We start from the raw sequence: 27890 nt of genomic DNA on the forward strand, positions 1-27890 counted from the left end.
TCATTCTAAGTCCAGAAAATCGTACTTGATGTTCAAAAGATTAATTCATTAAGGGTTAAAGTGAATGGAAGCTGTGCACCAGGTAGGAAACCGGAAAAGAGGAGGTGAGTCCATCGGACTGCTTAAGTACCAAACTCCCTTCGGATCCAATCCTAGACATGCAAACCACCATTGCCATACCTTAACGTCATGTATATTTCTAGGAAACCGATTTGATTAAGTCCTTTTTAGGAAAAGTGATTAACTTTGGAAAATATCTTCATTGCGGAAGCTTTGCTTGTTTTTGTGTTATTTTGAAAACAATTACTGTTTTTGAAAACGCGCCTTAAAGCTATCCAATTTCAACAGTCAAATATAAATATTACCTATCTTAATAAAACATATAAAAACCATCAAAAATAAATAAGCGGCCTTATTACATTTAAAAGCCCAAAACCTCAAACGTAATTAAAAGGATATCCAGTTCAACAGAAGAAAATCAAACTTTCAGAACGGGTGGCCACTCCAAATTCTCTCACAGCTCCAAGCCCACTATGGTTGGGGATTTCCTGCGTGGATGAAAATAAAAGGGGTGAGTTTGGGGAAACTCAGTGTGTAAGGAAAACCCATTCAAAGTCCAAGTCACTCAAGCCCATTGGGCCTAAGGCCATTCAGTAATGATGGTCTTTGGGCGAGCCCTTTCGATTACAATAAACTGGGCCTTAGCCCCTTATTCAGATAACAGTAGGGCCCATAGGCCCATTTCAAAATACATGCAACATCAGTAAACATATGCAAGCCCATTTGGGTAACAGTGGTACTGGGCCAGAGCCCTTTTCAGATTACAATAAACTGGGCCTTAGCCCCTTATTCAGATAACAGTATGACCCATAGGCCCATTTCAAAATACATGCAACATCAATAACATATGCAAGCCCATTTGGGGAGACTACTCAACCCACCAACCACTACACTCCACCCGTACCAGCCATACACTCCATGTGGGAATAGCTCAACCCACCCAATTTAACACTCCACAGATTTGCGACCTTTGCTGCTCAGATTATCAATAAATTGAGGCAACGCCTCCAAAGATGTGGACAAGCCACTTTCAGTACTTCCTCCGTCAATATCCCATTCCATGCATCGATAATAACAACATGGCATGCAGTAAATAACAACAATCAAACATGCATTTAGGTCAATTTAACCCTAAGGGTATTTTTTAATTTATCTACTAGGGGTAAAGCGTAAATTTTCTACTTTTAAAGGTATTTCAGTAATTTATCTATTTTAGGGTTTTTCATGCATATTCCTACTTTTCACGTACTAATGTAATCACGCATCGAGGGTTCTTACGAATTGGGCCGTTGGCCCATCATTCCAATTTTGGCCCATTAAGCCCAAAAATATCGAGGCACGTAAATCATGCACTTTGCGGTCCAAACATTGCAGCTTACCAAAAACATTAATCGATTTACCTCACGAGCATTCGCACACTCGCAAATCTACAAAATACCGGTTTTCGACATTTCGCTTTTGCCGATCTAGACTAAGAAAGAGGGTGTTAGTTACACACCGCCATGACGATATCTTGTGAGATCCACACACGAACCGCCTACAATTGGATTACTAACACATTAATCTAACTATTCAAATACGAACTACGATTAACCCCTTATAATATTCGCCAACCACACCTACAGATCATAGTAAGCTTATAAGAAAACAATAAGCAACTCATTAACAAATTTTTGTCAATGTTTACCACATAATCATAATTTCACTGCAAGCTGTCTTCCTGAGCAACAGTCACTAAATCATTTATAAATGGAGCTACGAAACTCCAAATCAAGTTCTGTTAATTTTCCTTGAAAATAGACTCATATATCTTCTATCCATAAAATTTTCAGAATTTTGGTTTAGCCAATCAATACCAGATTTTTCTCAAAGTTTCCCATGTTTCACTGTTTGACTAATCTGACCACTCTTCATTACGAATCAAATTTCTCATTGTACAGAATTCAAAATATGTTCTTGTTTATTTCATTAGAAACTACACTCAATAAGCTTTAATTACATAATTTATTCAGCTTCTAATTCTTCTCCCACAATTTATGGTGATTTTCCAAAGTCACGTTACTGCTGCTGTCCCAAGCAGATTTATTACCAAATTCACTCTTTCACACATAACTTGCATGCATGTTATTTAAACATGTATATCACCAATCAAGCATCACATATCTATGATTTTACTTAAGAATAATCTCCATTTCATCATTTTAAAGCACAACATGTTAGCTGATTTTTCCCTTTAACATCTAAGGCACATGCATGTTCATTTGTTTGGCTCAACTTCACCTATCTTCCATTTTTCATCAAAAGAACATGAAACAACAACCATTTCCTTCATTTTAATTCATGATCAAATGCTCACAACACAACTAAAAATCAAAATATACTTCAAGAGTTAAGGTAGAATCAAGAAGAACTCATGAACCTCAAAATAGAAGCAAGGTACCAAGAACTTACCTTCAATTTTCCTCCTCCTAATGACCGAATACTCAAGAGCTTTCTCCTCTCCTTTCTCTTCTCTAACTTTCAGCTATGATGAACAAAGATGGACAAAACTTTGTTCTTTTCATCCCTTTTTCTTTTAATAAAACTTCATATTTCATCCATTTAATTCTTTAATACAAAAGACATGAAATTCTTATCATGAAACATTTACCTAACCCATTATCATGAAACATTTACCTAACCTATTATCATGAAACATTTACCTAACCTATTATCATGGAACATTTACTTAACCTATTATCATGAAACATTTACCTAACCCATTATCATGGAACATTTACCTAACCTATTATCAATTTGTATCAATTTGTACCATAAATTATGGATATCAAGTGTACATTTTGTCTACAACAACATGATAGCTGGCCACTTCATGTAAAATGGGAGGTTTGTCATGCAAATCCTCCTATTTTGCACTCCTATTTATTTGGCCACATCAATTTAGCCTATAGCATTTTCAAACATTTTCACATAGGTCCTATTTCATAATTTCACCCCCTTTTTCTTATGGAACAAAAATTAACTAAAATTGTCGGGTTCTATCTTAAGTTTGGGCTTTCTAGAGGCCCATTAACATAATTAAACCTATGCCAACATTCACGAATTCCGAAAATTGGGCGTTACAACTCTACCCTCCTTAAAGAAATTTCGTCCTCGAAATTTACCTAATCCAAACAGATGAGGGTATTGTTGTTGCATCCTCTCTTCGCTCCCAAACTCGAAGTTTCCTTCCTTAACTTGTTGAAAGCGAGCGACCAAGGACTCATCGTTCAACTGTTTTTCCTTAATCTGATCCACCAGTTGGCCTCACTTGCAACTCACCAACAGACTTCCATCATCATCTGACTCAGACGAGCAAACATTGCTCTCAGATCAGATACAGCTCTACGACTTAGAGCATCGGCTACCACATTAGCTTTGCTTGGGTGATACTTGATCGAACAGTCATAATCCTTAAGCAACTCAATCCATCTTCTTTGCCTAAGGTTCAGCTCCTTCTAAGTCAACAAATACTTAAGACTCTTATGGTCAGTGTATATAATACACCTTTCTCCGTACAAGTAATGTCTCCAAATCTTAAGTGCAAATATTACTGCTGCCAACTCTAAATCATGAGTCAAATAGTTTCCCTCATGAGGCTTAAGCTATCGTGATGCATATGCGACCACCTTACGCTCTTGCATTAACACGCAGCCCAAACTCACGTGTGATGCGTCACTGTACACAGTAAAATCCTTCCTGCACTCATTTGAATTAACACAAGTGCTTCAGTCAGAACTTTCTTCAACTTCTCAAAAGCTTCCTGCTGTTTCTTAGTCTATACAAACGATACTCCTTTCCTTATGTGTTTTGTCGAGGTGCTGCTATCACGAAAAACCTTCCACAAACCTTTCAGAGTATCCCGCCATCCTAAAAACTCCGTATTTCGACACCGACCTAGGCGGCTTCCACTCCAAAATCGCTTCAATTTTCCGAGGGTCCACCTTAATCCCTCAGCAGAGACCACATGTCCTAAGAAGGTTACCTCCCTCAACCAAAATTCACACTTGCTGAACTTCGCAAAGAGTTCCTTCTCCCTTAATACTTACAGCACTATACGGAGATGCTCATCATGTTTCATTTCAGTTTCAGAATATACCAGGATATCGTCAGTAAAGACGACTACGAATTGATCTAAAAATGGTTGGAACACATGATTCATCAGATCCATAAACGCTGCAGGAGCGTTCATTAGTCCAAATGGCATAACCAGAAACTCGTAATAACCATACCGAGTCCTGAATGTCATCTTTTAGATATCTGCCTCCTTAACCCTTAACTGATGATATCCAGATCGAAGGTCGATCTTGGAAAATACCGAAGCTCCTCTAAGTTGGTCAAATAAATCATCAATCCTTGGCAGTGGATACTTATTTTTAATCGTCAGTTTGTTCAACTGGCGATAATCAATGCACATCCGCATTGTACCATCCTTCTTCTTCACGAATAGCACCGGTGCTCCCCATGGAGACACGCTTGGCCTAATGAAGCCCCTATCCCACAACTCTTGAATTTGAGCATTTAACTCTACTAACTCCTTCGGTGCCATCCTATACGGTGCGATAGACACTGGTGCCGTTCCAGGCAATAAGTCAATTCCAAACTCCACTTCTCGGTTCGGAGGCAATCCTGGAAGTTCTTCCGAAAAAACATCTTAGAATTCCTTTACGGTCCTAACCTTATCCATTGTCAGTCCCTCCTCTTCCGACTGACTTACAAATGCCAAATAGACCTCCCAACCTTTCTGAATCCACTTTTCGGCTCTTAATGCCGACACCACATTGGACAAATAATCCCTTCGCTCACCTATCAACATAACCTCCTCATCCTTTGTGGTGCTTAACACCATTCGTTTAACAGCACAATCCAGAGTCGCTTTATGCTTAACAAGCCAGTCCATTCCCAAAATGAGATCAAACTCTCTAACGGTAACTCTATCAGATCTCCAGGGAAAATCCTACCTTGAGTTTCTAAGGGTACATCCCTATACAGTTTGTCTACCCTAACCGAGTGACCCAAGGGACTTAGTACAGATACCCCACTCACAATCTCCTCAGAGCAGTCCAAGTCGTCCATAATCCGTTCTGTGGCCTCCAACCAATATTCCGCCACATTCGGGGCTATACTAGACACGCCCTTAAAGATCTCTGTTCCGTTAGTCCCGAGGTCATTCAGAAATAGATCCCTGAATTTCGTTGCCCGAACTTGCTCCGGCAACCTTTTCCAAAACACGAAGTATTGCCTGTGACAGGGCATCATCCTCGGCACTGCGGTCATGAGACTCTACCTCTATTGTCGGTGGTACCGGTGCATCTGCCGCCGGCATATGTCCCGAAGACGAAGATACCGCTCGAGCCCTTCCTCGGCTACGTCCACGGCCTCTTCCACGAGTAGCTCTTGTACTCATATCGTATTATCTTGATTACGAATTTTTATGCATCAATTAATATTCCAGTGTTTATTACAGATGTTTTATGAATTAGACAGTAGTTCAGAGTTTGTTTTCACAGAATCGAAGTCTAGCTACAGTTTCAGTCTCTTATCAGATTTTCCTATGGTTTCAGTATCATCCTATCTAGAGTATCCTAGCAGGATTTTAGTACAGATAGATAATTCAGGAAAATATTCAGAAAAATTCAGAATACTTACAGACTTGAGCCGGAGATTCGGAATGCCACCTTCTAAAGATCTAAATTTTGAAAATCAAGTTTTTCGCATTCTTTATAAAATTTTCGCTTTCAAAAATCTTTGTTTTTGTAAACCCATTCCACAGCCGAGTTGTTGTAATCTAAGCTCTGATACCACTAAATGTAGCACCCCAAACCCGGCCCAGAAGTTATGGCCGGATCCGACATGCCACATCAAAAACATAAAAAAAAAATTCATTCTAAGTCTAGAAAATCGTACTTGATGTTCAAAAGATTAATTCATTAAGGGTTAAAGTGAATGGAAGCTGTGCACCAGGTAGGAAACCGGAAAAGAGGAGGTGAGTCCATCGGACTGCTTAAGTACCAAACTCCCTTCGGATCCAATCCTAGACATGCAAACCACCATTGCCATACCTTAACGTCATGTATATTTCTAGGAAACCGATTTGATTAAGTCCTTTTTAGGAAAAGTGATTAACTTTGGAAAATATCTTCATTGCGGAAGCTTTGCTTGTTTTTGTGTTATTTTGAAAACAATTACTGTTTTTGAAAACACGCCTTAAAGCTATCCAATTTCAACAGTCAAATATAAATATTACCTATCTTAATAAAACATATAAAAACCATCAAAAATAAATAAGCGGCCTTATTACATTTAAAAGCCCAAAACCTCAAACGTAATTAAAAGGATGTCCAGTTCACCAGAAGAAAATCAAACTTTCAGAACGGGTGGCCACTCCAAATTCTCTCACAGCTCCAAGCCCACTATGGTTGGGGATTTCCTGCGTGGATGAAAATAAAAGGGGTGAGTTTGGGGAAACTCAGTGTGTAAGGAAAACCCATTCAAAGTCCAAGTCAGCTCAAGCCCATTGGGCCTAAGGCCATTCAGGTAACAGTGGTACTGGGCCAGAGCCCTTTTCAGATTACAATAAACTGGGCCTTAGCCCCTTATTCAGATAACAGTAGGGCCCATAGGCCCATTTCAAAATACATGCAACATCAGTAAACATATGCAAGCCCATTTGGGTAACAGTGGTCTTGGGCGAGCCCTTTCAGATTACAATAAACTGGGCCTTAGCCCCTTATTCAGATAACAGTATGACCCATAGGCCCATTTCAAAATAAATGCAACATCAATAACATATGCAAGCCCATTTGGGGAGACTACTCAACCCACCAACCACTACACTCCACCCGTACCAGCCATACACTCCATGTGGGGAATAGCTCAACCCACCCATTTAACACTCCACAGTTTGCCTTGCTGCTCGATTATCGATAAATTGAGGCAAAGCCTCCAGTATGTGGACAAGCCACTTTTAGTACTTCCTCTGTCAATATCCCAGTCCCATGCATTAGATAATAACAACATGGCATGCAGTAAATAACAACAATCAAACATGCATTTAGGTCAATTTAACCCTAAGGGTATTTCGGTAATTTATCTACTAGGGGTAAAACTGTAAATTTTCTACTTTTAAAGGTATTTCAGTAATTTATCTATTTTAGGGTTTTTCATGCATATTCCTACTTTTCACGTACTAACAGAATCACGTACCGAGGGTTCTTACCGAATTGGGCCCGTTGGCCCATCATTCCAATTTTGGCCCATTAAGCCCAAAAATATCGAGGGCACAGAAATCATGCACTTTGCAGTCCAAACATTGCAGCTTACCAAAAACATTAATCGATTTACCTCACGAGCATTCGCACACTCGCAAATCTACAAAATACCGGTTTTTGACATTTCGGCTTTTCGGCTTTTGCCGATCTAGACTAAGAAAGAGGGTGTTAGTTACACACCTGTTTGCGACGATATGCTGACGAGATCCACACACGAACCACCTACAATTGGATTACTAACACATTAATCTAACTATTCAAATACGAACTACGATTAACCCCTTATAATATTCGCCAACCACACCTACAGATCATAGTAAGCTTATAAGAAAACAATAAGCAACTCATTAACAAATTTTTGTCAATGTTTACCACATAATCATAATTTCACTGCAAGCTGTCTTCCTGAGCAATAGTCACTAAATCATTTATAAATGGAGCTACGAAACTCCAAATCAAGTTCTGTTAATTTTCCTTGAAAATAGACTCATATATCTTCTATCCATAAAATTTTCAGAATTTTTGGTTTAGCCAATCAATACCAGATTTTTCTCAAAGTTTCCCATGTTTCACTGTTTGACTAATCTGACCACTCTTCATTACAAATCAAATTTCTCATTGTACAGAATTCAAAATATGTTCTTGTTTATTTCATTAGAAACTACACTCAATAAGCTTTAATTACATAATTTATTCAGCTTCTAATTCTTCTCCCACAATTTATGGTGATTTTCCAAAGTCACGTTACTGCTGCTGTCCCAAGCAGATTTATTACCAAATTCACTCTTTCACACATAACTTGCATGCATGTTATTTAAACATGTATATCACCAATCAAGCATCACATATCTATGATTTTACTTAAGAATAATCTCCATTTCATCATTTTAAAGCACAACATGTTAGCTGATTTTTCCCTTTAACATCTAAGGCACATGCATGTTCATTTGTTTGGCTCAACTTCACCTATCTTCCATTTTTCATCAAAAGAACATGAAACAACAACCATTTCCTTCATTTTAATTCATGATCAAATGCTCACAACATAACTAAAAATCAAAATATACTTCAAGAGTTAAATTAGAATTAAGAAGAACTCATGAACCTCAAAATAGAAGCAAGGTACCAAGAACTTACCTTCAATTTTCCTCCTCCTAATGACCGAATACTCAAGAGCTTTCTCCTCTCCTTTCTCTTCTCTAACTTTCAGCTATGATGAACAAAGATGGACAAAACTTTGTTCTTTTCATCCCTTTTTCTTTTAATAAAACTTCATATTTCATCCATTTAATTCTTTAATACAAAAGACATGAAATTCTTATCATGAAACATTTACCTAACCCATTATCATGAAACATTTACCTAACCTATTATCATGAAACATTTACCTAACCTATTATCATGGAACATTTACTTAACCTATTATCATGAAACATTTACCTAACCCATTATCATGGAACATTTACCTAACCTATTATCAATTTGTATCAATTTGAACCATAAATTATGGATATCAAGTGTACATTTTGTCTACAACAACATGATAGCTGGCCACTTCATGTAAAATGGGAGGTTTGTCATGCAAATCCTCCTATTTTGCACTCCTATTTATTTGGCCACTTCAATTTAGCCTATAGCATTTTCAAACATTTTCACATAGGTCCTATTTCATAATTTCACCCCCTTTTTCTTATGGAACAAAAATTAACTAAAATTGTCGGGTTCTATCTTAAGTTTGGGCTTTCTAGAGGCCCACTAACATAATTAAACCTATGCCAACATTCACAGAATTCCCGAAAATTGGGGCGTTACAAGGTATATGTTTATGTGAATTGGATGTGTGCTTGTGTTGTTAAATGATGGATGTATAAGTATGGTAAGTATAATTCTTGTTGCATGAACTTACTAAGCACCATGTGCTTACCCCGTTCTCCTTTTCCCTGTTTTGTAGTGCTCGAGAGCTCGAAGGTCAGAGATTAGTCGGAGCCTTATCACACTATCAACTCATATCTTTTGGTATATGAAAATGACTTATTTTGAAAGAATGACATGTATAGACTAAATACCAATGTTTACATGAAAATGAATGTTTGTAACCTAGTTATTGGCATGGCTAGAGTAAGTACAATTTTGGGATTTTGCGAAAAATTCCCTGTGATTCTAATTTGGTTCCGGTCTGGTCCCGATGCATAATTTGGGCTTCGAAAGCCCATCTAAGGGACGTAATAATAATTTTCGATAAATAAATGGTACTTGGTTCGAGTAAATGGAAATTGGTTTTGTAAGTTCCGGTAATGCCTCGTACCTTATTCCGACGATGGTTACGATAGGAGGTGTTACATTTATTGGTATCAGAGCTTCAGTTTAGCCTGTTCTATGACCGACGTAACAAATACGAGATTAGCTATACATGCTATTATTTTATATTTGATAGTGTGATATCTCCTAACCATTTAAAATGTGTTTTTCTTATATTAAATGCCTACCAGCCAAGCTCAAATCGAGGAAGCCGGGAGTCATGCTCCGGCTCCAAAACATGCACAGAGGGAAGTCGAAGTTACTAGTAGTAGAAGGTTTGAGATAGAGGGCCAAGGTAAAGAGGCTAAACTGACCTTCTTTCAAATGATAAATGAATGGTTTAGTCAATACTTAAGAACTAACCCTATAGTGCAGCAAGCTTAATCTCCCCCTTTTGCTCCTCCACCGGTTCTCGAGATCCTACAGGGTACAAGTACTGAATTTGTCAGAAAAGAGAAAGCTCTAGTTGATAAAATCCAAAAATATGGGCCAAAGAATTCCGAGCAGTAGTTGATGATGATCACGAACGAGCTGAATTCTAGTTAGAGAATACTACTCGGGTTTTGGAAGAATTATCTTGCACATCAGAAGAGTGTCTGAAATGTACAGTATCATTGCTAAAAGATACAGCTTACCATTGGTAGAATACTAAAGCTTCAGTTGTTCCGGAAGAAGAAATTATATCGGAATTCTTTCAGACTGAGTTTAGAAATAAATATATCAGCCAGAGGTTCCATGATTAGAAGAGAAAAGAATTTCTTGAGTTGAAACAGGGTAACAGATCAGTATTTGAGTATGAAAGAGAATTTGTCCGATTGAGTAAATATGCTCGGGAATGGGTACAGTCAGAAGTCAAAATGTGCAAACGATTTGAAGAAGGGTTGAATGAAGATATTAAGCTACTGATCGGAATTCTTGAAATTTGAGAGTTTGCTACATTGGCAGAGTGAGCTTATAAAGCAGAAGAATTGAGCAAAGAGAAGAAACAGGCTGAATGGGAAGCTCGAATTCTTAGTAAAAGACCGATGGAAAAATCTCAGTTTTCTGCTTCAAAGAAATTGAAGAAATACCAGGATTGTTCTACCTTAGCCACTGGGTATTCAAGTACAGAGCGAGGTTCTCAACGCACTAATCTAAGACCTTCCACTCCATCAGTGACCATGGTTGGCAGTGTTGGCACCCCAAATGTAATACCCCCTACCCGTATTCGTTGCCGGAATAGGGTATGAGACATTAATAGAGTTTACCGAATTAATTTTCTGTTATTACGAGTTAAATACTATTCAATTATCAAAACATGTCATGACATCCCTTAGATGGGCCTCCGAGGCCCAAATCATACATCGAGACCAAACCGGTATTAAATCGAAACCATAAGAAATTTTTCTTAAAATCCCAAAGTTTTTTTTTCATGAACTCAATAAAACCCGTTTATAAATATCCAACATTCCCTGCAATTTTAAACTGAGACCAATCCAAACCAACCAGTCCATTTCAACCTATTTTCAAGATAGATTCAAGCATATCCATAAGATAACCTCATCACATACCAAAACCAAGATTCGTTAGCCATACCAATGGCTAACCTTACATTTATTTCACATTAACATTTACTTTATTAGCTTATACATGCCATTGATTTCCAAAATAAAGTTTCTTTATATACTAAAATCTTGAGGTTGGCAGTGTGATGTGTCTCCGACCGAATCCGACCTCCGAGCTCTTAACACTACAAAATAGGGGAAATTGAAACAGGGTAACCACTTTGTGCTTAGTAAGCTCATGTAACAAGAATTATACTTACCTAATATTTTCAATACAATGCAATAAACATTCATACATCCATTCAATGCATTATAACCCTAACATTCACAAACTCAACATTCAAGCTAGTCCAATAATTTCCAGGCATCAATAATATATACCATGATTGATGAGCTCATCAATACCATGACTTCCATTCCCTTGTTATTTTTCCATATTTATCCCGTTGAATTTCTCAGAATTTCAATGGATTTTCAGAGGTACACTTTAGTGTACAAATCCGAGTCCGTCAATTCATATTCATGTGTGCACATTTCCATTTCAGAGAGTACACTCCCGCGAACCTCATTCTTACAGCGGGATTACCAGTCTAGGCTAAGTCCCCTATAATATAAACTCATAGAGTATTGTCGGGATTACCAGTCCAGGCTAAATCCCCTACAACAACAATTACTCTAATGAGTTTGGATCTGAATTACCAGTCTAGGATAAATTCAGACCCTAATTCGAATTACTTTTCCGGGCTAAATCCATTTTACTCATATTCTTCGAGAGGGCTATATCAGGATAGGATCACCCGTCCGGAGTAGATCCTTTTTACCGTCAATTCCTTTTTAGAGATCCATCGAATTTTCCTTCTATTCAATCGGGATTTCTGCCCCTTTTTTATCAAATATATCAATGTTTCATCAATTTTCATACAATGAACATTCAAACCATATTCACATCAATAACATACATTTCAAGCATTTAAGAATATAATTCAAGTTACACGAACTTACCTCGATACTTGTTCGTATACAAAAATCTACTAATCCCGAACTTTTTCTTTTTCTCGATCTAGCTGCATATTTGAATTTTCTAGATCTAAATAAGTAAATTTAATCATCAATTTAATACAGTTCATGTTCATATGTAACATTTTCTATAATTCCATTATTACTTATAGTTCATTTAGAGCTGTCTCCTTGAGTCATTGTCACTAAATTATTTATATCTTGAGCTACGAAACTCCAAATTAAGATCCGCTTGATTTTTTCGAAACTAGACTCACATATCTTCTTATCATAAAATTTCAGAATTTATGGTTTAGCCAATAAGTGCAGTTAATTATTTAAATTCATCTCTATTCTGCTATCTGACAGTTTCGACCCTTCTTCACTAAAAATTTAGTTTCTCCTAGTATGGGATTTGGATGATGTTCTCGTCTATTTATTTTGAAAATAGGCTCATTAAGAATTTTAAACATATAAACTTAAGACCCTCATTATTTTTTTTCCATTTTTTTATGATTTTCCAAAGTCAGAACGGGAGAACCAGAATTCATTCTGACCTTGTCTAACAAAATTTATTATATCTCATGATTTACAATTCCATTGATTACACAGTTTCTTTTATGAGAAACTAGACTCAATAAGCTTTAATTCCATATTTTTTTTCATCCTCTAATTCGATTTTCAAAATTTATGTTGATTTTTCAAATTTAGCCTACTACTACTGTCTAAAACTGTTTTAGTGTAAGATGTTGATTACCATTTTTTTCCTAAGCTTTCAATAAATGATAATTTCGTCCCTGCTCAATTAACCTCTCAATTGAGCTATTTTTTCTCAATTAACACTTTATTATATCACTTTAAACTTCTTTATAACCTTTGGAAATCAGAATTTTAGCACTAGACTTTAATTCCAAACTTTTTCACAATTAGGTCCTACAAATCAATTTCTATTGAAATTACCTAATAAAATCATCTCATATACAAATTAAAGCTTCAAGTTCATGCTATTTCATCATAAAATTACAGAACTCAACCTTGGTGACTTTCAATTTCATCCATGAAAACAAAAACCAATGAATTTAGTAATAGGACCTAGTTGTAAAAGTTTTAAAAACATAAAAAATTACAAGAAAAAGACAAGGATTAACTCACTTGATGCAAAAATTATGAAATACCAGCTTGAATAAACCCTTAGGACATTTTTGGCTGATAATAATGAAGAAAATATGAAGAGAATTCTAGATATTCCAATTTGGTCCCATTTTTATTTTAGTAAATTTTGTTATTTTCCCATTTTGCCCTTATTTCACCAATTCTCCTGATTTTTCTTAGCTTATGCCACCCAAAATATCTCTTTTTTGACTTATTTGCAATTTATGTCCTTCCTCATTTAACAATTGATCTATTTAATCCTTCTAGTAACTTTTACACCCTTTTCAATTTAGTCATTTTCACTTAATTAACTACCCAAACGTAAGAATTTTCTAACGAAATTTTAATATCATATTACTAACATTTCATAAATATTTATAAAAATATTTTGGACTCAGTTTTACAAGATCAAGGTCTCGATACGTTGTTTTTACCCAATTTTCTTCAATTTCTTCTTTTTTTTTAACTAACCACTAAATTGGTATTTTTTTTTCTATCGATATTTTCATATAATTTTCCTATCATATCAATATTCATGCAAAAATATTAAAATAAATTTCTCCATAAATTGGATTTGTGGTTACGAAACCACTATTCCGATAACCCTGAATTTAGGTCATTGCAACTCTCCCCCATTAAGGATTTTTTTCCTCGAAAATATTACTAGTAAAGAGGTTCGGGTATTGTTTCCTCATTGCCTCCTCCGGTTCCCATGTCGCTTCCTCAATCCCGTGCTTTTGCCTTAATACTTTCACCAAATTTATCTTTTTATTTTTAAGCTCATTTGTTTCCCGTGCCAATATTTTGACCGATTCTGCACTGTAAATCATCCGACTGAATCTCCACTTTTGTTAGAGAAATAATATGTGAAGGATCTGATTGATATCGTCGTAGTATAGACACATGAAAAACATTATGAATTCTATCGAGTTCCGGTGGTAATGCCAATCGATAAGCGACCGGTCCAATTCTTTCAATGATTTCATATGGCCCGATAAATCTTGGACTCAATTTACCCTTTTGACCGAACCGGAGAACTTTCTTACAAGGAGGCAATGAGGCATTTTTAGGAATACCTTATCACTCACCTGAAGTTCAATCTCTTTTCGTTTAAGATCGGCATATGACTTCTAACGATCGGAAGCTGCTTTTAGACTATCCCGAATCACCCTTATTTTTTCTTCTATTTCCCGAATCAAATCAACCCCATGTATCTTCTTTTCACTGAGCTCTGTCCAATATAATGATGTTCTACATTTTCTACCATACAAAGCTTTATACGGAGCCATTTTAATACTGGACTGATAACTGTTGTTGTAAGAAAATTCAATCAAAGGTAGATACATCTCCCAATTACCTTTAAACTCTAGTATACAACATCGGAGCATATCTTCCAATACCTGAATTACACGCTCAAATTGGCCGTCTGTCTGTGGATGAAATGCAGTGATGAAATACAACTGAGTACCCAAGGCTTCTTGCAATTTGTCCTAGAAATGATACGTAAATCGGGGATCTCTATCTGATATAATGGAGACAGGCACTCCATGTAGCCTGACAATCTCAGATATGTACAATTGTAGCACCCCTTAACCCCAACCCATCGCTAGAACAGGGTTACGAGGCATTATCAAAATTAAACGCTAATAACGAACAACACCGAGTCATAAATCTATATTTCAATTTAAAATTTCTTAAATTCCATCTTTAAGTCCCTAATATGGAGCTACGAGGCCCAAAATATACTTAGCAAGTGTTTTGGGATTAAACCGGGAACTTTGGAAACCTTTCCTTGAGAATAGGGGCACACGCCCGTGTGGCCTGGGACATGCCCGTGGGGCCAGCCCGTGGGCAGATTTGACTTTCTTATACGGCCGTGGGACTAACCTGTGGCCAATTCTGACTTTGCCACACGGCTTGGGCACACACCCATGTGACTTGGCCATGTGAAAACGTGATTTTTCACCATTTTAAAGCTATTTTCACATATCAAACACGCCTAATTCATGCCCAATACATTGACTTATAAATCTTGATCAAATAACATTCATTTATTCATTTCAAAATTTCTTAAAAGTTACAAATTACTTACACCCAAAACATAAATATATTAAGGTGAATAAACAAAACCTAATACATGCCACACTTCTAAAAGATAGATTCATCACCAAAAATTAAGCTGAGGTCGGGATTGACTCGGATGCTGCACCAAACTTCAACTTTACCTAGCCTGTGCACGGAAACAAACTGTACGCTGAGTATTGGAAATACTTAGTGGTATTACCATAATTCAAATTATAGCAAATATAAAATATTATAAACATGCATAGATAATTAACAAATCATACATATAATTCATACTAAGTTATCATATTTCCATTGTATCATTTTCATTATTTGATTCAATATCTCATCAATAAGATTACCAACTATTCATGAACCTTTGGTTCATCTCTCAATCACATATAAATATCCAATTCACATTCAAATATGAATAATTCATGAACCTTGGTTTTATGCATTCAATCTCATAGCACAAATTACATTTCTCAATTCATCTTACTATATTACTTTCTCATTTCATTCAATAATTCAATTTATCAATTTTATTTGATTTTTTTCTTCACATATATTTCCCCTATTAACATAACTCGGACTTTAGAGGATACACGGATCCGACCAAACACACCAAAGTGGTGACCAATGCCTCATTGGATAGTTCGAAACAAATAAGTGACGACCAACGTCTCATTGGCTAAGCCGAAGCAAAGTGGTGACCAACGCCTCATTGAATCTATCCGAAGTAAATATGACACACCAAGTGTCTCATCGACTCGAGGTCGAAGAATCCCTGAATTCTTCCTATCCTATGGCATGCTAACTATATCCACCTTAGCCCGACTAGTTAATAGGGTATCGAAATCATTCGAATTCCAATCAGTCACAATGACAATTCAATCACAATTTCAAATTCACCACAAATCATTATACAATTCAATTTCACACATGAATACATTCATCAAACAAATCCAATTCTCATTCAATTCAATTATCACTACTTACCTCAATTTCATTTTTCATGCACATATATTGAAATTAAACATTTAATAATAAATAACTTGAATTAAGGTAATACAAACCGATATTTTCTCGAGCTACTCTTCGATCACTTTTTCCTTTCCCTTTGCATTAACGTCTCAGTTTCCTTTTTTGCTACTAAAATTAGCATAATTATAATTAATTAATAACACACTTATTTTATAGAAAATAATAACTTTCCATGCAATTTTAACATAAATCCCAAATTTGTCCTAACTATTTTCATCTTCTTCCTTTTATAATTCATATAATTTCCTTATTCAATTTCCATCAAAACTTTAATATAACCATCAAAATTTTATCATTTTTCCATAATTTTGAATATCTATCAATTTAGTCCCTACAATACAAAACTTATGACCTTGTTTACAATTCAATCCTTTAATCAATTTAAATCAAAATTTCTATCAATTAAACTCCTAATTTCATCATTAGTTCAACATAAACCCTACTTAAAAGTCTATCATCTTTCATTATTTTCACACAAATTCAAAATTATTCAACTTTAGAACTTCAAAAACATCAGAATCACTAAGAAAGGGACTTAATTGACTTACCAATTTAACTTCCAAGCTTTCAAACCCTAATTTCTCCGTTTTCTTTTCTTTTCTTCTTTCTTTCTTTCTATTTCGTTTCTTCTCTGTTTCTTTTCTTGTTTTTCTTTCTTTTATTTATTCTTTATTTCATTTTATTTCTTTCATTTACTAAATTAATAATTAATTATAAAATATCTAATTAATACAAATAAAATACTACATGTGTATTTATACACACAAGTACACATGTAATATTTCATCACCATACATTTGTCATTATCTCAATTAATTGATAAAATATAATAATAATAATGATAATAATAATAAGTAAATATCTTTTACTTAATTTATAAGTAAATTTATATATTATATACACTTGTACTAATAATTTAAATACACATGTATTTATTTTCTAACTTACATATGTCACTAATTTAGTTTAATTACTAATTTAATCCTTTATCCTTTCTCTATTCTATGATTAAGCTTTTATGCTCTATTCAATTTAATCCTTTCTGCCAATTACTTCTAATTAAAAATAAATTCACCTAATTAAAATCTAATTCAACTCACAACTAACTTCATAAGTATTTTTTTATAAATATTTACGAACTCATTTTCCTAAGACGGAAGCCCTAAACTCACTTTTTCAGTGCCCGTGAAATATGGGTCGTTACAACAATTCAGCCAGTTTATCTAAAGAATAATCCATACGTACCGGCGTTGAATTTTTCAATCGGTCAACAATCACCCAAATGACATCTTTCTTCTTCGGAGATAACGGTAAACCAAATACAAAATCCATAGTGATTCTTTCCTATTTCCATTTTGGTATAGTGATTGGCTGAAGTAACCCTAAAGGTGCCTGATGTTCAGCTTTAACCTGCTGACATACCAAACACTTTGATACAAACTTACAGATATCACGTTTCATACCCGGCCACCAGTATATCTTTTTCAGATCATTATACATTTTATTACTCCCCGGATGTACAAACATAGTACCACTGTGAGCCTTGTGTAGAATCTTCTGTATGAGCTCTGCATCCTTAGGTACACAAACTCTGCCTCTGAATAATAAACAACCATCAGAACCAATCTAAAACTCCAAATCAATACCTGACTCACATTGTGCCCGTTTAACCTGTAACTTCTCATCATTCTTCTGAGTTTCACATCTTAGCTGTAGAAATGTCGGTTTAGCTCTCAATTTAGTTATGATTGAACCATCATCAGTCAGAGACAATCGGGTAGTCATAGTTCTTAAAGCAAACAGAGATTTTCGACTCAAAGCATAAACTACAACATTAGCCTTACCCGGATGGTAATTAATAACCAAATCATAGTCCTTTTTCAGTTCAAGCCACCTGCGCTATCTCAAATTCAAATCTTTCTGTGTCATCAAATATTTCAGGCTTTTATGATCAGTATAAATATGACATTTCTCACCACACAAGTAACGCCGCCATATCTTTAATGCAAATACAATAGCAGCTAATTCGAGAACATGTACCGGGTAATTTCTTTCATGTGGCTTAAGTTGTCTTGAAGCATAGGCTACTACTTTACCTTTTTGCATCAAGACACAACCTAACCCATTTAATGATGTATCACTATAAATAATAAATTTTTTACTCGGTTTAGGTTGTACCAACACAGGTGCTTTTGTCAACAAATCTTTCAATCGGTCGAAACTTTGCTGGCATTCATCAGCCCACTTGAATTTAACACCTTTTTTTTTGCAATAAACGGGTCATCAGAGAAGTTATCATAGAGAACCCATGTACACATCTTCGATAATAACCAACTAAACCCAAGAAACTTCTAACTTCAAATACATTCCTCGGTGGACTCCAATTAATAATAGCTGAGATTTTATTTGAGTCTACCTTGATGCCTTCGGTGAATACAATATGTCCAAAGAGACCTACTTCTCGGAGCTAAAATTCACATTTACTGAATTTAGCATAAAGCTTCTTTTCATGCAGAATTTGCAACACTATTCTCAAATATTCTGCATGTTCATTTTCATCTTGAGAATAGAATAGAATATCATCAATGAAAACTACTACAAATTTGTTTAAATACGGTCTGAATATCTAGTTCATCAGGTCTATAAATACTGCAGGTCATTAGTTAGCCCAAACGGCATAACCAAAAACTCATAATGCCCATACCTGGTTCTAAAATTTGTCTTTGGCACATCTGGCTCTTTTACCCGTAGCTGGTAATAACCTAATCGGAGATCAATCTTCGAGAATACTGTGGCACCTTTCAGCTGATCAAATAAATCATCAATCTGGGGCAACTGGTATTTATTCTTTATAGTTACCTTATTGAGTTACCGATAGTCAATACACAATCTCAAAGACCTGTCTTTCTTTTTCACAAACAGAACCAGAGCACTTCAAGGTGAATGACTAGGACAAACAAAACCCCTATCAACAAGTTCTTGTAACTGTGTATTTAACTCATTTAATTTTGTAGGAGCCATCCAGTATGGAGCTATGAAAATCGGAGTAGTTCCAGGAACCAAATCTATAGAGAATTCCATTTCTCTTTCTGGTGGCAACCTTGGTAATTCCTCTGGAAATACATCAGAAATTTACATACTGCTGGCACTACCTGAATCTTCGACTCAAATACCTTGGTGTCTAATACATAAGAAAGAAAAGAATCATACCCCTTTTTGACATACTTCTAAGCAGTAATAACTGAAATCAAATCAATAATCCCTCTGTCTGATCAGATTTAACCCGGAGTAACTTACCGTTTTGACATTTTAAAAAAATATATTTCTGTCTACAGTTTACTACTGCATCATGTTGAGTTAGCCAATCCATACCCAATATCACATCGAACTCATCAAAAGGAAGTAACATCAAGTCAGCCGAGAAACAATAACCTCTTACCATCAGTGGACAGTTTTTACAAATTTTATCCATTAACACAGACTGGCCCAAGGGGTTTGAGAATTTAACCACAAATTTAGTAGGTTCAACAGATAAATTTTTAACAAATGCAAGTTTAACACATATATATGAATGCGTAGAGCGAGGATCAATCAATGTAGGTATATCAGTAACAAGTAAAGAAAATGTACCAGTAATAACATCAGGTGCTGAGGTATCTTCTCTAGCACGGATGGCATATGTCCTAGCAGGTGCTCTTACTTCAGATCTGCCTGCAATATCTTTCGTAGCTTCTCGGCTACCACTAACATTACCAGATGGTCGAGGTGGTCTGCCCCTCGAAATTGGATTACTCAGCTTCGATATCTGTGCAGCTTCTTTTTCACCCATTTTTGGACAATCTCTGACGAAATGGTCGAAAGAACCACATCGGTAACAAGGCACACTCTTTAATCAGCATTAACCAAAATGGGTTTTATTACAATAATGGAATCTCAGCTTAGGACTGGCGACACTACCTGTACTAGTCACAGACGGAGTGGGAGATCGCGGGTTAGTGCATTGGAAGCCCCGTTCCTTTCCAGAATATCCTGTTACTGAAGTAGGACAATCATAATACCTCTTTAATTTCTCTGAAACTGAAGATGATTGAGATTTCCCCGCGACCTTTTACTGAAAACCCGAGCTTCCCTTTCAGCTTGTTTCTTTTCTTTGTTCAGTTCCTCTACTTTATAAGCTCGCTCTGCAAAGGTAGCAAACTCTCAGATTTCAAGAATTCTGATCAATAGCTTGATATCTTCATTCAACCCTTTTTCAAATCATTTGCACATTTCGGCTTCTGATTGTACCTATTCCCGAGCATATTTACTCAACCGAATCAATTCTCTTTCATACTCAGATACCGATTTGTTGCCTTGTTTTAGCTCAAGAAATTCTTTTCTTTTCTTATCAAGGAGCCTCTGGCTGATATATTTATTTTTAAATTTGTTCTGAAAGAACTCCCAAGTAATCTCTTCTTTCAGAACCACTGAATCTTTAGTGTTCCACCAATGATAAGCTGCGTCTTTTAGCAGTGAGATGGCACATTTCAGACATTCTTCTGGTGTGCATGATAATTCCCTTTAAACCCGAGTAGTATTTTCTAACCAAAACAAAGCCCTTTCAGGATCTCCATCAACTGCAGCTCTGAATTCTTCTGCCCCATATTTTTTGATTTTATCAACTAAAGCTTTCCCTGTTATGATAGATTCGGTACTTATACCCTGTGGAATCTTGGGAATCGGTGGAGGAGGAGGAGGCAGAGCTTGAGTTTGCTGCACTACAAGGTTGGTTTTTATATAATGAGCAAACCATTCATTCATCATTTGATAGAAGGCCATTTTAGCCTCTTCACTTTGGTACCATGTCTCAGACCTTCTACTACTAGTAGCTTCAACTTCTTTTTATTCTAGAGCCGGAGCGTGACTCCCGGCTTCCTCGGGTTGAGCTCGGCCTGCAGGCATTTACTATAAGAAAATCACATTTCAAATGGTCAGGAGATATCACACTATCAATAATAATTTAAATGGCATGTATAGCTAATCCCTATTTGCTACCTCGGTCCGAGAACTGACTAAGCCGTAGCTTTGATACCAACAAATTTAATACCCCCTACCCGTATTCGTCCCCGGAATAGGGTACGAGGCATTATCAGAGTTTACTGAATTAATTTTCTTTTATTACGAGTTTAATACTATTCATTTATCGAACCATGTCATCATGTCCCTTAGATAGGCCTCCGAAGCCCAAAACATACATCGGGACCAAACTGGGATTAAATTGAAACCATAAGAAATTTTTCTCAAAGTCCAAAAGTTTTTTTTTCATGAACTCAATATAACCCCTTTATAAATATCTAACCTTCCCTGCAATTTTAAACTGAGACCAATCCATTTCAACATATTTTCAAGATAGATTCAAACATATCCATAAGATAACCTCATCACATACCAAAACCAAGATTTGTTAGCCATACCAATGGCTAACCTTACATTCATTTCACATTAACATTTACTTTATTAGCTTATACATTCCATTGATTTCAAAAATAAAGTTTCTTTATATACCAAAATCTTGAGGTTGGTAGTGTGATGTCTCTCCGACCGAATTCGACCTCTGAGCTCTTAACACTACAAAACAGGGGAAAAGGAAACAGGGTAAGCACTTTGTGCTTAGTAAGCTCATGTAACAAGAATTATACTTACCGAATATTTGTAATACAATGCAATAAATATTCTTACATCCATTCAATGCATTATTATCCTAACATGCACAAACTCAACATTCAAGTTATTCCAATAAGTTCCATGTATCAATAATATATACCATGATATATGAGATCATCAATACCATGATTTCCATTCCCTTATTATTTTTCCATATTTATCCTGTTGAATTTATCAGAATTTTGATGGATTTTCAGAGGTACACTTTAGTGTACAAATCCGGGTCCGTCAATTCATATTCATGTGCGCACATTTCAATTTCAGAGAGCGCACTCTCGCGAACCTCATTCTTACAGCGGGTTTACCAGTACAGGCTAAATCCCCTGTAATATAAACTCATAGAGTATTGTTGGGATTACCGGTCCAGGCTAAATCCCCTGCAACGACAATTACCCTGATGAGCTTAGATCTGAATTACCAGTCCAGGCTAAATTCAAACCCTAATTCGAATTACTCGTCCTGGCTAAATCCATTTTACACATATTCTTCGGGAGGACTATATCAGGTTAGGATCACCCGTCTGGGCTAGATCCTTTTTATCGTCAATTCCTTTTCAGAAATCCATAGAATTTTCCTTCCATTCAACCGGGATTTCTTCCCCTTTTTATCAAATATATCAATGTTTCATCAATTTTCATACAATAAACATTCAAATCATATTCACATCAATAACATACATTTCAAGCATTTAAGAATATAATTCAAGTTACACGAATTTACTTCGATACTTGTTCGTATACAAAAATCTACTAATCTAGAACTTTTTTCTTTTCCTCTATCTAGCTTCGTATTTGAATTTTTGGATCTAAATAAATAAATTTAATCATCAATTTAATACATTTCATGTTCATATGTAACATTTTCTATAATTCCATTATTATTTATAGTTCATTTAGAGCTATCTCCTTGAGTCATAGTCACTAAATTATTTATATCTTGAGCTACAGAACTCCAAATTAAAACCCGCTTGATTTTTCCGAAACTGGACTCACATATCTTCTTACCATAAAATTTTCAAAATTTATAGTTCAGCCAATAAGTACAGTTAATTATTTAAATTCATCCCTGTTCTGCTGTCTAGTAGTTTCGACCCTTCTTCACTAAAAATTTATTTTCTCCTAGTATGGGATTTGGATGATGTTCCCGTCTATTTATTTTGAAAATAGGCTCATTAAAAATTTTAAACATATAAATTTAAGCCCCTAATTATTTTTTTTCCATTTTTTTATGATTTTCCAAAGTCAGAACAGGAGAACCAAAATTCATTTTGACCTTGTCTAACAAAATTTATTATATCTCATGATTTACAATTCCATTGATTACACAGTTTCTTCTATGAGAAACTACAGTCAATAAGCTTTAATTTCATGTTTTTTTATCCTATAATTCGATTTTCACAATTTATGGTCATTTTTCAAAGTTAGCCTACTACTGCCGTTCAAAACTGTTTTAGTGCAAGATGTTGACTACCATTTTCCCCCTAAGCTTTCAGTAAATGATAATTTCGTCCTTGCTCAATTAACCTCTCAATTGAGCTAATTTTTTCTCAGTTAACACTTTATTTATCACTTGAAACTTCTTTATAACCTTTGGAAATCAAAATTTTAGCACTAGACTTTAATTCTAAACTTTTTCACAATTAGGTCCTAAAAATTATTTTCTATTGAAATTACCTAATAAAATCATCTCATAAACAAATTAAAGCTTCAATTTCATGCTATTTCATCATAAACTTATATAGCTCAACCATGATGACTTTCAATTTCATCCATGAAGTCAAAAACTAATGAATTTAGCAATAGGACCTAGTTGTAAAAGTTTTTAAAACACAAAAGTTGGAAGAAAAAGGTAAGGATTAACTCATTTGATGAAAAAATTATGAAATACCAGCTTGAATAAACCCTTAGGATGTTTTTGGCTGATAATAATAAAGAAAATATGAAGAGAATTCTAGATATTCCAATTTGATCCCATTTTTATTTTAGTAAATTTTGTTATTTTCCCATTTTGCCCTTATTTCACCAATTTTCTTGATTTTTCTCAGCTTATACCTCCCAAAATATCTCCTTTTTGGCTTATTTGCAATTTATGTCCCTTCTCATTTAACAATTGAGCTATTTAATCCTTCTAGTAACTTTTACACCCTTTTCAATTTAGTCCTTTTCACTTAATTAACAACCCAAACGTAAAAATTTTCGAACGAAATTTTAATTCCATATTACTAACATTTCATAAATATTTATACAAATATTTTTGACTCAGTTTTATGAGATCAAGGTCTCGATACGGTTTTTTTACCCAATTTTATTCAATAATTTCTTTTTTTTAACTAACCACTAAATGGGTAAAAAAAATTCTATCGATATTTTCATACGATTTTCATATCATATTAATATTCATGCAAAAATATTAAAATATATTTCTTTTTAAATCAAATTTGTGGTTACGAAACCATTATTCTGATAACCCTAAATTTAGGTCATTAATACTAAGCCGAGATGCTAGTACTGTAATAAAGTTCATTTTGGTGAATGCCGATTGAAGAGTGGAGCCTGTTATAGATGTGGCTGTTTTGATTATTCCCTCAAAGATTATCTTAAAAGAATAGAAAAAGAGGCAGAACAGACATTGAAGCTGAGTAATCCTGCTTCGAGAGGTAGATAACCTCGGCCTACCGAAATTTATGGGTATCGAAAATCGAGTTTTTGGCTTGCTATTTCAGAAAATTGGGTTTGTTAATATTTATTAGAGATATTTACGAATGTTAGTTGAGTGATTAATTAGATTTTGGCTAGATGAATTGGCTTGAATTAAGCTTAATTTAGTATAAGGACTAGATTGAATATAGTGTAAAAGTTTAATTTTAAATTAAAGAAAATTGAAAGGACTAAATTAGCAAATAACCCATAAATGGGAATAGTGCCAAATGTATGGAAAATATTATTCCATGTGTATGTATAATATATATTTATACTTAATACTTAAGTATATAATATAATAATATATTAATTTAATAATTTAATAATATAATAAAACCTAAAAGAAATAAAAGAAATAAACAAAGAAAAAGAAAAAGAATAGAAACGAAACAGAGAAGGAATTAGGAGAAAAAGAAAGGAGAAAAGAAAAAGGGAAAAATTAGGGTTTTAAAGTTTGAAGTTTAATTTGGTAAAGTTAATTAAGTCCCTTTTTTTATAATTTTGATGTTTTTGGAGTCCTAGAGACAAATATTATTTGATGTAAGTGGAAATTTTGAAAGTTAGATGATTTTTAGACATGGGTTATGTTGAATGCTCGCGTGATTTCGTGATAGGTTTTAAATATTTATAATTAATCAATCTTGAAACTAACTATTATCGTGATGTAGGCAAGTGTACCTATCGAATAGTAGTATAGTTTTAGCAAGACCTGATTGTCGAACCCAAGGGAACTAAAAGTACTAGTAATGACTGTCTTTTTATTATCTAGCCTAAGAATAAAGAGGTTTTTGTTTTAACTAACTAATTACCTAAACTAAGAATTCACAGAGAATGGAATTGGGGAATTGCTTTTGGAAAAATCGATTAAATTAAGACAACACCTAAGGAAAAATCCAACTAGACTGTACTTGTTATTCTAGCTCCGAATCGGATGATTTATTCATTTAACTTTTTCCGTAGAGATACCTAAGTTATGTTATTATCCCTATTCAAGACTAATAATGTCTAATCCCTAGATTGAATAATTGAGACTTTTCTCTAATTAACACCCTAGGGTTGCATTAGCTCGATCTATAGATCCGCTTATTAGGTTTCACCCTAATCCGGAAAAATCTTGTCACCCTATGTCTAGGCGCGCAAACAACTCCGCTTAAATATGACAAATGTACTCTTAGACAGGGTCTATTCCTCCTCTGAATAAGAGCTTATCTTGAATCAGTATCCTGGGATATCAAAACAAGAATTAAGAACACATAATTAAGAACAAGTTAAATATTTATCATACAATTCAAAAAATAATAACAAGATTCGTCTTAGGTTTCATTCCCCTTAGGTATTTAGGGGATTTAGTTCATAACTAAAAAGGAAAACATCTCAGAAGAATAACGAATACAAAACATAAAGAAAACCCAAAACTCCTGAAGGGAAATTGAGGAAAGATCTTCAGTCTTGATGGTGAATCCGGCTTCTGAGATGGATCAATCGACTTCCTTGGAGTAATTCCTTACTCCCTATTATGTGCCTCCCTTTTCTTCCTCCTCTAGGGTGTATTTATAGGCTTTGATTGCCTAAGAGCCCTCAAAATTAGCCTTTTCCGAATTGGACTCAACTTGGGCTCGGCAAGGACATGCTCGTGTAACACACCCGTGTGTGATTAGTTCAGGCCATCCTCGAGCCTACCAAATTGACACGGCCGTGTGGTCTGCCCTGTAAGGGGGTCCAAGCCGTGTTGATTTTGTACTTTGGCTCGTTTCTCGTTCTTTTCGCTCTCCTATGCTCTCCTAAGTATAAAACATGAAATTAAAGCATTAGGAGCATCGAATTCACCAAATCTAATAGGAAATCATCCATAAAATGCGTTAGACATGGGGTAAAAATATGTATAAATTACGGTTTATCATTGAACAAATTGTTGAATTAGGGATTTAATTGAATAAATTTCAAGCTAGAATTGATTAAGGGATTAAATTGTAAAAGAAGCTATAAGTTTTATGTTTGAGGGACTAAACTGAAAAAAATTGAGATTAGGGTTTTACCATGAATATTCAATGTTGAAGGAGAATATGACAGAAATTGGATAGAAATGAAGTATGAATTGAATGATAAAATTAAATGTGTTAATTAGCATTAAATTGAAAATTTAGTTATAAATTAAATAGAAATTCAATTATTTATTGTGAATTATTGTTGTATTAATAGTATGAATTGTTTAATTTCCGTAGCTAACGTAGTACCGGAGACATCTACAAAGAAAGGGAAAGAGAAAGTGAATGAGGAGTAATCTGAAAAATTTAGGTTTGTATTTCTATAAATCAAACTTAATAATTATTTTTGCATTTATTATATATATATGGTAAGTGGTATAGAGGTAAGTATTGTTATTATTGTATTGAATTGATTTGAATTGTGAATATCTAAACCGAAATGTATATTGATGGTTATCTGAAAATTAAAGTGAAATGAATACCCTATTAATAATGTCGGGCTAGGTTGGATATAATTGGCATGCCATAGGATTGGAAGTGTACAGGGATACTTCGACCTTGAGTCGATGAGGCACTAATAGTGTCGTACTGTTACTTCGACTTTGTGTCGATGAGACACTTTGTGTGCTGTACTTTTCTGTTACTTCGGTTTTATCCAATAAGGTACTATGTACCGTACTGCTACTGTTTACTTCGGCAAAGCCGATGAGGCACATTGTGCCGTACTGGTGTGTTGGTTGGATCCGTGTATCTGCCAAAGTCTGAATTATGTTAGTAGGGGTAAATTTACTGTACTGGACAACTGTATGACTGTGCTAATGTACTGAAAATCGACTGATATTGACTGATATAAAATTGAACTGAATGTTGCATTGAGAAAAAAAAAACTTGAATATAATTAGTGCTATTAGATTTGAAAATAGTAGCTTAAATGCATTTCATGTTAATAATTGTTTAAGTGTTGGTTTATAGAAATACCATTGAGTGAATACTCAGCGTACGGTTTCTTTCCGTACGCAGGTTAAGTACGAAAGT

At 34.9% G+C, this 27890-nt stretch overlaps 2 long non-coding RNA genes across 2 annotated transcripts; both read right to left on the reverse strand.

Annotated features, from left to right (window-relative positions):
• Nucleotides 1-224: 224 nt before the first annotated feature.
• Nucleotides 225-2711, reverse strand: LOC128284352 (uncharacterized). Its single transcript, XR_008274778.1, has 2 exons — nt 2512-2711; nt 225-548 (listed from the first exon to the last, which is right to left on the reverse strand). It is a non-coding gene; the product is annotated as an uncharacterized LOC128284352 (long non-coding RNA).
• A 3609-nt stretch (nt 2712-6320) lies between these two features.
• On the reverse strand, nt 6321-8707 carry LOC128284301 (uncharacterized). The gene is made up of 3 exons (XR_008274690.1): nt 8508-8707; nt 7551-7592; nt 6321-6529 (listed from the first exon to the last, which is right to left on the reverse strand). It is a non-coding gene; the product is annotated as an uncharacterized LOC128284301 (long non-coding RNA).
• Between the last annotated feature and the right edge of the window lie 19183 nt (nt 8708-27890).

Source organism: Gossypium arboreum, chromosome 11, assembly GCF_025698485.1.
Source record: "Gossypium arboreum isolate Shixiya-1 chromosome 11, ASM2569848v2, whole genome shotgun sequence".
Taxonomy (NCBI): domain Eukaryota; kingdom Viridiplantae; phylum Streptophyta; class Magnoliopsida; order Malvales; family Malvaceae; genus Gossypium; species Gossypium arboreum.